The sequence below is a fragment of the Neoarius graeffei genome, chromosome 21 (assembly GCF_027579695.1).
Source record: "Neoarius graeffei isolate fNeoGra1 chromosome 21, fNeoGra1.pri, whole genome shotgun sequence".
Taxonomy (NCBI): Eukaryota; Metazoa; Chordata; class Actinopteri; order Siluriformes; family Ariidae; genus Neoarius; species Neoarius graeffei.
The window spans coordinates 51,327,079-51,341,175 of NC_083589.1; positions in this window are offsets into that span (position 1 = coordinate 51,327,079).

A 14,097-nucleotide genomic window follows, 5' to 3' on the forward strand; every position below is an offset into this window, starting at 1 on the left:
TCTGTAAACTATTACATTTATACTCCATAGTAGAACTTTATGATCATGTTTTGAACTTTTTATCTGCAAAAATTGCAGGACAGCAACCGTTTGTCTTCATGTTAATGGGCTTAGGATGACATGAACGTGAGTCTTATGAAAACCGTACTTATGGAGCAATACAGTAGGAAGATGAAAACTTAGACACTTGTATTTATTTTAAGCTTTGTGGATTACATTCGTAACACATAAACAACAATTCTTCCTTCGGACAAAGTAAATCAATCAATAAATAAATCTCACGACAAAAATACAAGTCATATTTTACAAACGAGACCATCAGTGACGGCTTAGCTCATTCCGACCCTGTCTAGTCCAAAAGGAACTAGACAGGGACACTCTAACGAGTGCAAACCCCGCCTTTTCCCTATTAAAATACATTGGGCGAAAATTTCGAAGTTCTGCCATGACCTTGACCTTTGACCTTTGACCTCCAAAATTTAATGGTTTCCTTCCTGGGTGATTGGCAACACGTACAAAATTTGGTCCAAATCGATCCATTGGTTCTTGAGATATCTTGCAGACACACAGACAGACAGACAAACAGACAGATACACACACACACAGACTGACGCAGGTGAAAATAATAACCCCTCCGACTACTGTCGGCGGGGTTAATGATCTAAAGTGGGCCACCTTGTGCAGTTCTACTCTCAACCAATCCAATTAAAATATTTTTAATATTCATTATATTAAATATATTATATTAAATAATAATTAGTCCCTGACTTTGTTAATAATTGTAATGAAACAAATCTGTGTAGAAGCCATATACACCCTAGGAATACCTACCTACTGCTGGGTTTCAGTCACATGACTTTTCTTAGTGGTTTTACTGGAAGTGAAATAGCCGGTGGGCGGCACGGTGGTGTAGTGGTTAGCGCTGTCACCTCACAGCAAGAAGGTCCGGGTTCGAGCCCCGTGGCCGGCGAGGGCCTTTCTGTGTGGAGTTTGCATGTTCTCCCCGTGTCCGCGTGGGTTTCCTCCGGGTGCTCCGGTTTCCCCCACAGTCCAAAGACATGCAGGTTAGGTTAACTGGTGACTCTAAATTGAGCGTAGGTGTGAATGTGAGTGTGAATGGTTGTCTGTGTCTATGTGTCAGCCCTGTGATGACCTGGCGACTTGTCCAGGGTGTACCCCGCCTTTCGCCCGTAGTCAGCTGGGATAGGCTCCAGCTTGCCTGCGACCCTGTAGAACAGGATAAAGCGGCTAGAGATAATGAGGTGAGATGAGATGAGATGAAATAGCCGGTGGTCTAAACGGCTGCCGTAGTGCAAACAACTAGCAATAACTTATCAGAGTACGCTCGTAATCTAGAAGCCACTGCTGGTTTTAGATATATTCAGAAGATTGCTATGTGCAATAGAATCGACCCGTACAGTCTGGGAAAGAAGGATTTGTTATACAATCTGGAAAACTACCCTTCAGTTGAGTTCCCCGACATCTCGAACTATCTGGTGTTGCAGACGTCCTTTTACACCGCAAAACAGATGAAAGTGTCGAAGAGTATGGAGGCTTACAACTTTTTTATATGTGGCTGGGTAAAGGACCTCGGTATCAAGTCGTTGCCCAATGAATCCTGTATTGTTTTTGCCCGTGTAAGTTTTCTTGTTTTTTTTTAAGCTTTTCGTTCGCGTCTTTACAACGAAGCGCTGCAAGTTGAAGTGTAAACAAACAGCAGTTCACTTGATTCTCACTTGTGTTGGCTCTTATCTCTCAGGTAAATCATTCACAAAGATCATCAGAAACCCCTTTAAAGACCTGGATTTTAGTTAAACAAGTCGGAGAAGTGATCACGGCGCATTGTAACTGTACGGCTGGGGAAGAATTCTGTCGCGACCTTCATGCATATGGATTTTGTGAGGAGTGAGGACTAAACAAAGAAACAGCTGGGGACTTTAGCGCTTCGTGACAAAACAAAGTACCGTAAAATAACGACATATAGCAAGAAAAGTACTTGGAAAACACTAAGGACAGAGCTGAGAAGGAAATACAAACCTTTCACCAAGTGATCACTGCAAACTCGAGCATGCTTCGACTCGGCTCCCTTCGATTTCAGTGAGAGGTTCAAAAGCCACCTTTCTCAACATCTTTTTGTGAAATCTTGTGTTTGTTCACCCTTTTTTATTAGTTAACGGGGAACCTTGAAGAAACTTTTATCAGTTTCACAGTTTGATCGATTTGAACTAGAGAACTGCGCAGGACTGCTTTCTTCATCCCGCTCCTGCCCGCTCCCGCTGAATTTCTGACCATTACCGCCCGCGACCGCAACGTGTGCACAACGTGTCCGCCCATTCCCGCGATGTGTATGTCCACTCCCGTCCGCAACCCGCGAAGCTATGAGAATTATTCCCGCACACTGATAGAGATGCATTGATTTTGTGTCTTCTCCCATCCCGCAAGAGAAAACGTAATATAGGCTATTAATAAAGAAATTCTTGGGGTTGTTTGTTTTGTTTTCGGCCTGCGTGGCTTTTGACGCACTGGTTGGGAATAGCGCTCCTATTTCGTTATTTTTCATGTAGTTTTTAAATGAAATAAAGGCAGTTTCATATTCTATTTTCCTTCTCTATATTTTTTTTTTATTTGGAATTACCTTTATAGCCTATAATCACGCAGTGATTGAGGTTAAGGTTTCTTTTTGACAGGCATAAATAAGAAACATTAATCAGAATACAGAAAACGCAACACACAATACGTTTAAATATAACTCAGTTTTATCAAAACCCTTGCACCATCACATGGCCCATAAAAACAGCCTGCTTTGCATAAAATAGGCCAATACACAACATGAAAATTATTTGGCAGATGTCACAGGTATCTTGTTCGAAAAAATAGGCTACGAATAGAAAGATTCTAACTTAGGCAGCATAGGCTTCTCAACACCGCCATCATCAGCCTCTTTATGTAGGACCTAATTAACAACGGCTGTGAATGGCTCAAATGAAATGAATAAATAATATAAACAAAGGTAAGAAATGAATTTAACAAACTGAATCACTTTCTAATATTGCTATGGAGGAAGAGAATATTGCTGACCGACTGCGGTCCCAATCTCGTGCGTCTCTCTTCCAAGATGTGCCCACAGACACTAAAGGCCCGCTCTGAAGGCGCACTCGATGCGGGGATACAGAATATGAAACGTGCCAACTTTGAGAGCGCTTGGAAGCGCTCTTTGTTGAACTTCCACCATTCAAGCACTCTGTCTGGGTCTGGGTTATCAGAGAGCCTGGAGCTGAGATAATCAGTAATTTCGTCATCGACCGTACTTGGCGCTGAAGTAAAGGGCGCATCATCTTCCCAGTCAGCGGATCGGTCTGTGGCTGTGCGTTGTTTTTTGGCTGATGACTCATCCTCTGCTGCTGTGGCCGTGACCAGGTCAAACTGCATCTTCTGAATAATTTCCTTTGCACCTTTGGATAGGATTTAATTTATAAATATATAGGCAATCTATTTCTAAAATGGCTCAAGCTATTATTTATTACGATATATAGCCTAAATATATATCAATAAAATGTCTCATGCTGTTATTCAACTAGGCCTAAAGCGTTCTATTTTCTGTTTTTGTGTCTTGGCTAGTAGGCCTACCTTTAACCACCTCGTCTCTCGCATCTGGGGGCAGCATCCGTAGCAGTCGCATTTTAGGAGTCAGGAGCGTTGCAATCCTGTAGATCATGTGGAGAGGGAATGCAGATGTGTCACTGGTGCCCATCAGTTCTTCCAGACGTGAGGCACACACATTGGCGACTTCAGAGAGTAAGGGCTCGAGGGATGCTGCTTGACAGTGTTCAATGAGTCTCACGGACCACGGCAGTGGAAATGATGCGCTGGGAGTGGTGCTGGATTCTAAGTCATTAGTAGCATCCTTGAATAACTTAAGGAACGCAACTACTGTTTTCAAAGTGTTTGCATTAATCTGCGCAATTCTTTCATACTGGTTATTGCTCAGCAGTAATGTTGAAATCTCCTCATGCTGTTGCAGTATGGAATCCAGCATATCGTAATTTGAATTCCATCGGGTCTCGATGGATTGCTTGATGGATTTCTTCAAGCTGTTTTACAGACCTGAATGCTTGAAATATTTCACCAGCTTTTTTGCATTGGTCAACAGTTCAGACATCTCAGTTTCAGCCAACACACCTGGTGCAAATGCACTTGATAGGGTGACATTCAGAATGTGCGCGTTGCAATTCAACCTGGTGTAGCCACGCAGGGCGGCGACTATGTTTGCTCCACGGTCAGTAACAAACACAACACGGCCAGATAGTAGTGACGCATCTATTCCAAATTCACTGAGTTTCTGAAACAGCAGACTCCTGATATTCTCCCCTGTTTTTGACACGCCACTCTCGAAGGGAGCTTCGAATAACACCCTGGAAATGAGGTCGAAGTTGTTGTTTGTATAATGAATGGTGCCAGATATGAATGAAGACTTACACTACCGTTCAAAAGTTTGGGGTCACTCAGACAATTTTGTGTTTTCCATGAAAAGTCACACTTTTATTTACCATCTCATCTCATCTCATCTCATTATCTCTAGCCACTTTATCCTGTTCTACAGGGTCGCAGGCAAGCTGGAGCCTATCCCAGCTGACTACGGGCGAAAGGCGGGGTACACCCTGGACAAGTCGCCAGGTCATCACAGGGCTGACACATAGACACAGACAACCATTCACACTCACATTCACACCTACGGTCAATTTAGAGTCACCAGTTAACCTAACCTGCATGTCTTTGGACTGTGGGGGAAACCGGAGCACCCGGAGGAAACCCACGCGGACACGGGGAGAACATGCAAACTCCACACAGAAAGGCCCTCGCCAGCCACAGGGCTTGAATCCGGACCTTCTTGCTGTGAGGCGACAGAGCTAACCACTACACCACCGTGCCACCTATTTACCACCATAAGTTGTAAAATGAATAGAAAATATAGTCAAGACATTTTTCTGGCCATTTTGAGTATTTAATCGACCCCACAAATGTGATGCTCCAGAAACTCAATCTGCTCAAAGGAAGGTCAGTTTTATAGCTTCTCTAAAGAGCTCAACTGTTTACAGCTGTGCTAACATGATTGTACAAGGGTTTTCTAATCATCCATTAGCCTTCTGAGGCAATGAGCAAACACATTGTACCATTAGAACACTGGAGTGATAGTTGCTGGAAATGGGCCTCTATACACCTATGGAGATATTGCACCAAAAACCAGACATTTGCAGCTAGAATAGTCATTTACCACATTAGCAATGTATAGAGTGGATTTCTGATTAGTTTAAAGTGATCTTCATTGAAAAGAACAGTGCTTTTCTTTCAAAAATAAGGACATTTCAAAGTGACCCCAAACTTTTGAACGGTAGTGTATGGTAATCCTCCGTCCATATATCGGTTGTGATGGCACATCCATATGTTTTGACGATGGGCTTTATTTCTGCTGCCACTGATGCCTGCAGTGCTTGTGCTCGCCCCTCGATATGTCTGGATACAGTGGTTGGATGAGGTAAAACATCTTTAACGTCAAACTTGCCATACTTAGCAGCAACATTAACAAAGTGTTGCAATATGTCAACAAAGCCTCTCCCGGCGACCAAATCATATGGCCATATGTCTAGACAGCACACTTCCACACATTCCTCTGTAGTTTCCTGTTTAATGTGTGCAGGGAGAAGTTGTTTTTGATTGAAATGCAGCTTACTCTGACCTGGGAGGACAGAGCAGGTGTGACGCCTCAACCCAGAGGTGCCGGATTTGTGTCCATTGTAAATTAGGATTTTTGAGCATTTGTCAGAACGAACGTAGTCAAGTTCGTTGCCATCTGCGTCGCACACAACTGAGAAATTTTGCCAGATATCAGACTTTTCTTGTTTCATTTTTGTACTGTACAATCCTTGTTTCAGTTTATTTTCTACATCACTTGTTTGACTCATGCTGTTGCTAGGCTAGTTTACGATCCCGCAGTGTTTTACTATGGCCACCCATTCCCGCCCACAGCTAAGTGCAAACCGCCCGTTCCTGCGAGATTTGCATTGGGTCCCGCGGGACCCAGCGGGACCCAATCCCAGTGCAGACCTCTACTCCTGATCTCCTAGGATTAGTCTCTGAAGTGTGCACTGAATGTAGCCAGAAACATCCACTGAGCAGCAATTCTTTGGAAGGAAACACCTCTTATCAACAAAGAGTCATCAGAGGAGAATGGCCAGGGCTGGGTTTCCCAAAAGCACTGCAGCACAAAGATCATCATTAAATGGTAGAGCGAGCAGCACAATGAACACTCTCTGTTGCTCTCTCTCTCCTAGCTAAGACACTCTTAGCATTAAGAGGCTTTTGGGAAACCCAACCCAGACTGGTTTGAGCTGACAGGAGAGTGATGCTAACTCAAATAAGCACTCTTTACAACCATGATGAGCAGAAAAGCATCTCAGTAAACCTTGAGCTCAACAGGCTACAACAGCAGAAGACCACATCATGTTCCATGACTGTCACCAAAACCTGGCACGAGCTCACCATCACTGGCAGTTAAAGGAGAACTGAAGGCAAATTTTTTATTATCAAAATTCTATTTATCTCATTTTATTAAATATAGGAATGCATTTTTGATAGCTATTTTGTCACTGTGTTTGAAATATGCTCTGTAATATATCAGTCCATATGTCAAAGCAATGGCCGTAAACGAGATTTGTTGAGACCTGTGCGAGACATCGTAGGACGGAAGTAAAACGTACAATCAAAATCAAAGCGACCAACATCTGCCAACGTTGTCAAAAGACTCGCGTGCCCTCTTTCGAATGCTGACGTAATCAAGCCAGAAGTTTTGTTTGTTTTGATAGCAATCAGGAAAGTTTGAAAAAAGTAGGCTGTAATCGTCATTTAAACTCGTTTTTGTGCAATATTTTGTTTGGAAAACAGTTTTCAAAATGGCGGCACTGACACCTGGCTGACACTTCACGTTTCGAAGTCTCGCACGAGTCTCGTGTGGATAAGTAACACCTGCTGTGGACCAAACGAACTAAATTCAACATGGCTAAAAACCGAATAGACAGGTAAGTATAATACTTAATTGCAATTAGTTGCCAAAGGAGTCACGATATAAGGTTACTAAAACCCAAAACGTAATTGAATAACACGTTAATTAAGAAATGAAGCAAGTTTTAAAATGACTTCAGTTCCCCTTTAAAGACTGAAAGCACACCAGGTGCTTCTTTTCCAATCTACAGCTCTCCAGTTTTGGTGTATCCTCAGATTCAGGAAAATTCCATCCCAATCATGACTTGCAAAAGTATATTGACAAACCCATCAAAGAGAAATGAATCACATCCTAGAACATGAGTTTGGTCACGTATTACCAAACGCACTGCAAGAGAAATCAAATATAACTAAGGCGGCTATTCAAACATACATAAATGTGATGGCGATTGATTGAGTGAAGGTTTTATTGACATTTCTGAGTCGAGCTAAGCCGGCTGTGAACTGGGTCAAAGGTCTCTGTGATTGTGCTGTGTGGTGTGTAGCGGATATATGAGTCAAGCTGATCAATATCAAATATGTTCATAAAGAGAAAAAAACAAGGAAAAAGGATTAAAAGAGATGAGTTGAGATATGAATGGCTTTGCTGGAGAATCCACAGTATGTGAAGGGATCAGGACACTTTGTCCAATGACCATTTCATCCAATAGTTGAGCCATTTTGTCCAATAGATGAGACATTTTGTCCAATAGATGAGACATTTTGTCCAATGCCATTTCATCCAATGACCATTTCATCCAATAGTTGAGACATTTTGTCCAATAGATGAGACATTTTGTCCAATAGATGAGACATTTTGTCCAATGCCATTTCGTCCAATGACCATTTCGTCCAATATTTGAGACATTTCATCCAATGACCATTTTGTCCTATAGTTGAGACATTTCGTCCAATGACCATTTCGTCCTATAGTTGAGACATTTCGTCCAATGACCATTTCGTCCTATAGTTGAGACATTTCATCCAATGCCATTTTGTCCTATAGTTGAGACATTTCGTCCAATGCCATTTTGTCCAGTAGTTGAGACATTTCGTCCAATGCCATTTCGTCCAATAGTTGAGACATTTCGTCCAATGCCATTTCGTCCAATAGTTGAGACATTTCATCCAATAGTTGAGACATTTCATCCAATGCCATTTCATCCAATAGTTGAGACATTTCATCCAATGCCATTTCATCCAATAGTTGAGACATTTCGTCCAATGCCATTTCGTCCAATAGTTGAGACATTTCGTCCAATGCCTTTTTCATACGCACTATCAATTATTTTATATGTGGTGACAATATGTGCGACAAGCTCAAGATACTGTATAAACAAGCCATAATTCATTTAAGCAAGTTTATGACTGCATCTCCCTGTAAGAAATGGAAATAAACAAAACATAACATTTTTAACAGCGCGCGTGTGAGAGTCCATTCAGCGCGTGCGCAGTCCAGAGCGCGCCCGAGAATCCTTCAGGTGCGTGCACCAAAGCACATAGGACCGACACCCACATAAACTTGGGGCCCCAAAAAAGGATATCTGGCAAGTGCGAGTATAGATTTTCTGTGTAGTTTGGTCTAACAAAAACGATCTCTCCCCACAAGTGGCCCAGCCAAACACGCCTGAAGTTGACACTCGCTGATTCCCATCATTTCCGGTTTTGCTTTCATTTTGCAATGGCGGCCCCCAACATGCGCGAGGAAGGAGTTTTTGTTGAATATTTCTTGGATTTTACATAAATACTAGGTAGGAACTTACCATTTTGAACACACTCGCCGAGAAAGGCGAGTCTGGGGTGATCTTTACTCGCCATTAGATTTCACAGCTCGCATTTGGCGAGTGGTTAAACTACATGCTGCAAAAATGTGTTTTGTTTTGGTCAAATTCTGTTGAGGATTCCTCCTTTTTTTGAACAAACAAATACCTGAAATATAAAATAATTGATAGTGCGTATGAAAAAGGCTTTGGACGAAATGTGTTAACTATTGGACGAAATGGTCGTTGGACGAAATGATCTGTATCCTATGTGAAGACGGTCAAGAAAGGAAACAGAGAAGAAGAAGCCTTTATTTGTCACATGTACACAAGCACAGTGAAATTCCTCCTCTTTATTTTTTTCGCGGTCCGGTTTCCATCAAATCCTGCGCTCTGATTGGCTGGCGAGCAGGTCCGTATCCTATGATATGGACCCCAGTTATGGACCTCTGGCAACTCGCTCGTTCACAACAACAATCATAGCAATTTTTGTCAACATTTATTTTCGCATTTCTCAGGAGAATAGTGTTAATTTTACAGCATGGACAGCGATAACGACAGTCTTCACAGAGAAAGCGAGTTTTACTACTCTGAGGAAGAAGAAATAAAAGAAAACATTTCAGGAGAAAGCTAAAAACCTGTAACTTGCTAACACCGAGCAAAAACATGGCTGAATCCTGAATGACTCAATTTTGTATAAATAGGGGACTACATAGGTGGCAAAATATAGTTTTTTTCCTGCCATGGAAGTGCACTTGTATACCGAGGAGGAAGCCATTTGCATTACAGCCGTGAATGAGGGTTCAAAATGGCGGCTCGGCTCGGTTTTTCCCTTTCGGGCGCTCTTGTTTTCTGTTAGAATTTGGTAAAGAAAAAATAAATATATTATTTACCAGCTTAAGGTCAGTCCGTATGATGAAATACCGTGACCTCGGCCTTGAATACTGACCTCGGCCCAGAGGGCCTCGCTCAGTACTTTCAAGACCTCGGTCATGGTATTTCACGATACGGACCTCCCAGCTGGTAAATAACATATATGCATTTAACCCATCTAAAGCAGTGAACACACACACACACACACACACACACACAAGTGAGCAATAAGCACACACACATACCCAGAGCAGTGGGCAGCTATGCTACAGTGCCCGGGGAGCAGGTGCCTTGCTCACAAAGGGAGGGGAAAGTGCTGTTCATTCACTCAACTCCCCTCACATTTTTCCTGCCGGTCCCAGGAATCAAACCGGCAACCATTTGGAGTAGTCCAAGGCTGCTTCTCTAACCCTAGACATGAATTGTGCTACCTGTCAAAATATATCACAGTCCTTACAAAAGGTCACAGGGATAATGTGTGGTGTATTACGAAAGAAAAACATGTTCATGATAAACACTATTAATCTGCACTTCTGCTGAAACTGCATTAATGCATTATTACATTATAACTAGTGTCTATCAGTGTAACGTCCACTAAAGAGCCTTTAGAAATGAGACAGTGAGGTTCAAACATGGCTCCAATCAGTGTGTTTAGTGTGTGCGAGTGTGTGTTTACAGAAACACAAAGGCATTTTGTTCGAGCAAACACGCACACCACAGGTGAGTGATGTCATCGTTCTCTGTGCGAATATGCTGAATGGGGATTAAGTGCTTTGTCTGTGTCTGTGTGCTTGTGTGTGACCTCACTGATTGGAGCCATACCTCAGTGTGTATCAGTTGCTCCCTCAGGAAAAAGGAAAATTCCATCTCATCACGCTATAGTGCCATATTTATCCAAAGTTTTTTTGTTTTTTTTTCCCCCCTCCCACATATTTCTCCAGTCACACACACAGAGCACAACAGGGCACATGAACATACCTAATTACACTGAAACACAAACTTGGAGTAGTACACAAAAAGCATGAGTCACGTGTGCAATCAATAACGCATGTCTTACATAAATATGCAGTTTGGACACACCTTTTAATTCAATGGTTTTTATTTATTTTCATGAATTCAAAGACACGTCATGTCTTAAAGTAATGATGGACGTCATTTCTCTTTACTTAGTTGAGCGGCTCTTGACATAATACTGTATGGATTACTACAGTTGTGGAATAGGACTATTTACTGTATTGTTATTATTTACTATTTACTGTTTGAGCTCAAGCACATTAAGAATGCAAGAAATTGCACTAATTAACTTTTCACAAGGCACACTTGTTAACTGGAAAGCATTCCAGGTGACTACCAGTACCTCATGAAGCTGGTTAAGATAATGCCGATAGTGTACAAAGTGTCATCAAGGGAAACACTGGCTACGCTGAAGAATCTAAAATTTCATAGTTTTGATGTCTTCAGTATTGTTCTACAATGAAGGAAAAAAAATCTCATCTCATCTCATTATCTCTAGCCGCTTTATCCTGTTCTACAGGGTCGCAGGCAAGCTGGAGCCTATCCCAGCTGACTACGGGCGAAAGGCGGGGTACACCCTGGACAAGTCGCCAGGTCATCACAGGGCTGACACATAGACACAGACAACCATTCACACTCACATTCACACCTACGGTCAATTTAGAGTCACCAGTTAACCTAACCTGCATGTCTTTGGACTGTGGGGGAAACCGGAGCACCCGGAGGAAACCCACGCGGACACGGGGAGAACATGCAAACTCCACACAGAAAAGCCCTCGTCGGCCACGGGGCTCGAACCCGGGCCTTCTTGCTGTGAGGCGACAGCGCTAACCACTACACCACCGTGCCGCCCCTGGGGGAAAAAAAAATTATTTTGAAAATGATCCAATATTAAATTTATATTACATATATAAATGTATACATATATTACATTTTGAGGAAAAAAATCAAAATGTAATATATGTATACATTTATATATGTAATATAAATGTAATATTGGATCATTTTCCTCATTAAATAAACGAGCAAGTATAATATTTGTGTCTCATTTGTTTAACTGGGTTCTCTTTATCTACGTTTAGGACTTGTGTGAAAATCTGATGATGTTTTAGGTCATATTTATGCAGAAATCTAGAAAATTCTCAAGGGTTCACAAACTTTCAAGCACCACTGTATATACAGTATTGTGCCAAAGTCTTTGGCACATACAAAGAAATGCTGTAGACCAAGAACAGCTTAAAAATAATGAAATGGTTGGGGTTTTTTTCAACATTAAAAAAAAATACTATAAACAGCATATGCTTCTGAATTCTCAAATCTGATTGGTCATGAGGGGTTGATTAATAAATTGTTGGTAGATTGCTGTGCTGTGAGTTATTGATTATTTTCCTGTTGCTGCATGTTTTGTATCTTACTACATACATACAAAAAAAAAAAACCCAGCACATAAGACCTTACACACAATACGCTTGGTGCCAGAAAATTGGAACTACGGAATTTTTTTCCTTTGGCTATTGGATGAGAGGTTCCAGTTCTGTAATTCTTCATATATGTTCCAAAGTGGCACTATTAGTTAAACAAACAGTACTAAAGTTATGCAGGGGTGGGGCTAAGAGCACTGTTCAATTCTGATTGGTTACACGTTATTGTGTCATAGTTTGCGCTATACACTGAATCCCAAAAAAAAAAAACCCCACAATAGTCTGGTACGTTGCTGCTTTGTTTGTACAGCACTGTTTTTTTAGCTTTCACTGTTTAATGTCTTACAAAAACGTACAAACCACATGATTGTTTTATTGCACAAATAAACAGAAATGCAGTAATCCGCTGAGACTTTAAAGAAGATTTTACTGTGTTGATTTCATTGGTTCGTTTCAGTGTATTTTCACCAGCTGTCAGTTGAAATGATCATTTTCATTTGCGTCTTGTTATTGTCAATGAAATTTAAAACCCTTTTGTCAACCAGCCTTTTCGTGAGTAATTGCATTGCCACGCATCTGTTTAAACAGTCAGATAAAGGAACCACATTAATTCAAGCACCTCATGCATACTGGATTTAACCCGAGGTTTTCTTGGGGCCTGTTCAGACCTGTTCTTGTTTTGTTTTGATTTGAATACACAGTTTAAAAAAAAAAAAGGACAAAAAAACTGCAAACTTTTTTTTTTTTTTTTTTGCAGATGCATGGTACATGCATTGTGTTCCTGAAGCCTGTATGACATTAAGACATGCGTTCACGTCGAACTGACTTGCCCCTGTACACTACCGTTCAAAAGTTTGGGGTCACTTTGAAATGTCCTTATTTTTGAAAGAAAAGCACTGTTCTTTTCAATGAAGATCACTTTAAACTAATCAGAAATCCACTCTATGCATTGCTAATGTGGTAAATGACTATTCTAGCTGCAAATGTCTGGTTTTTGGTGCAATATCTCCATAGGTGTATAGAGGCCCATTTCCAGCAACTCTCACTCCAGTGTTCTAATGGTACAATGTGTTTGCTCATTGCCTCAGAAGGCTAATGGATGATTAGAAAACCCTTGTACAATCATGTTAGCACAGCTGAAAACAGTTGAGCTCTTTAGAGAAGCTATAAAACTGACCTTCCTTTGAGCAGATTGAGTTTCTGGAGCATCACATTTGTGGGGTCGATTAAATGCTCAAAATGGCCAGAAAAATGTCTTGACTATATTTTCTATTCATTTTACAACTTATGGTGGTAAATAAAAGTGTGACTTTTCATGGAAAACACAAAATTGTCTGGGTGACCCCAAACTTTTGAACGGTAGTGTATGTCAGGGAGCTCATTTATTCTGCACAGGAGCCTTCATCTCATCTCATCTCATCTCATCTCATCTCATCTCATCTCATCTCATCTCATTATCTCTAACTGCTTTATCCTGTTCTACAGGGTCGCAGGCAAGCTGGAGCCTATCCCACCTGACTACGGGCGAAAGGCGGGGTACACCCTGGACAAGTCGCCAGATCATCACAGGGCTGACACACAGACACAGACAACCATTCACACTCACATTCACACCTACGCTCAATTTAGAGTCACCAGTTAACCTAACCTGCATGTCTTTGGACTGTGGGGGAAACCGGAGCACCCGGAGGAAACCCATGCAGACACGGGGAGAACATGCAAACTCCGCACAGAAAGGCCCTCGCCGGCCACGGGGCTCGAACCCGGACCTTCTTGCTGTGAGGCGACACTAACCACTACACCACCGTGCTGCCCCAGGAGCCTTCAATAAATTTAAATGTTTGTTTTATGTGAGTCTGCGCTGTATGTGAGAGTGTGTCACTGTGTCTGTGTACGCTCGTGTTTTTGTACAATATCACTCTGTCTGCAGATGACAGGCTTCTTCCTTTCGTTCTCTCATTGTCTGTCTGTCATGTAGGTGTGAATCCGGAGTA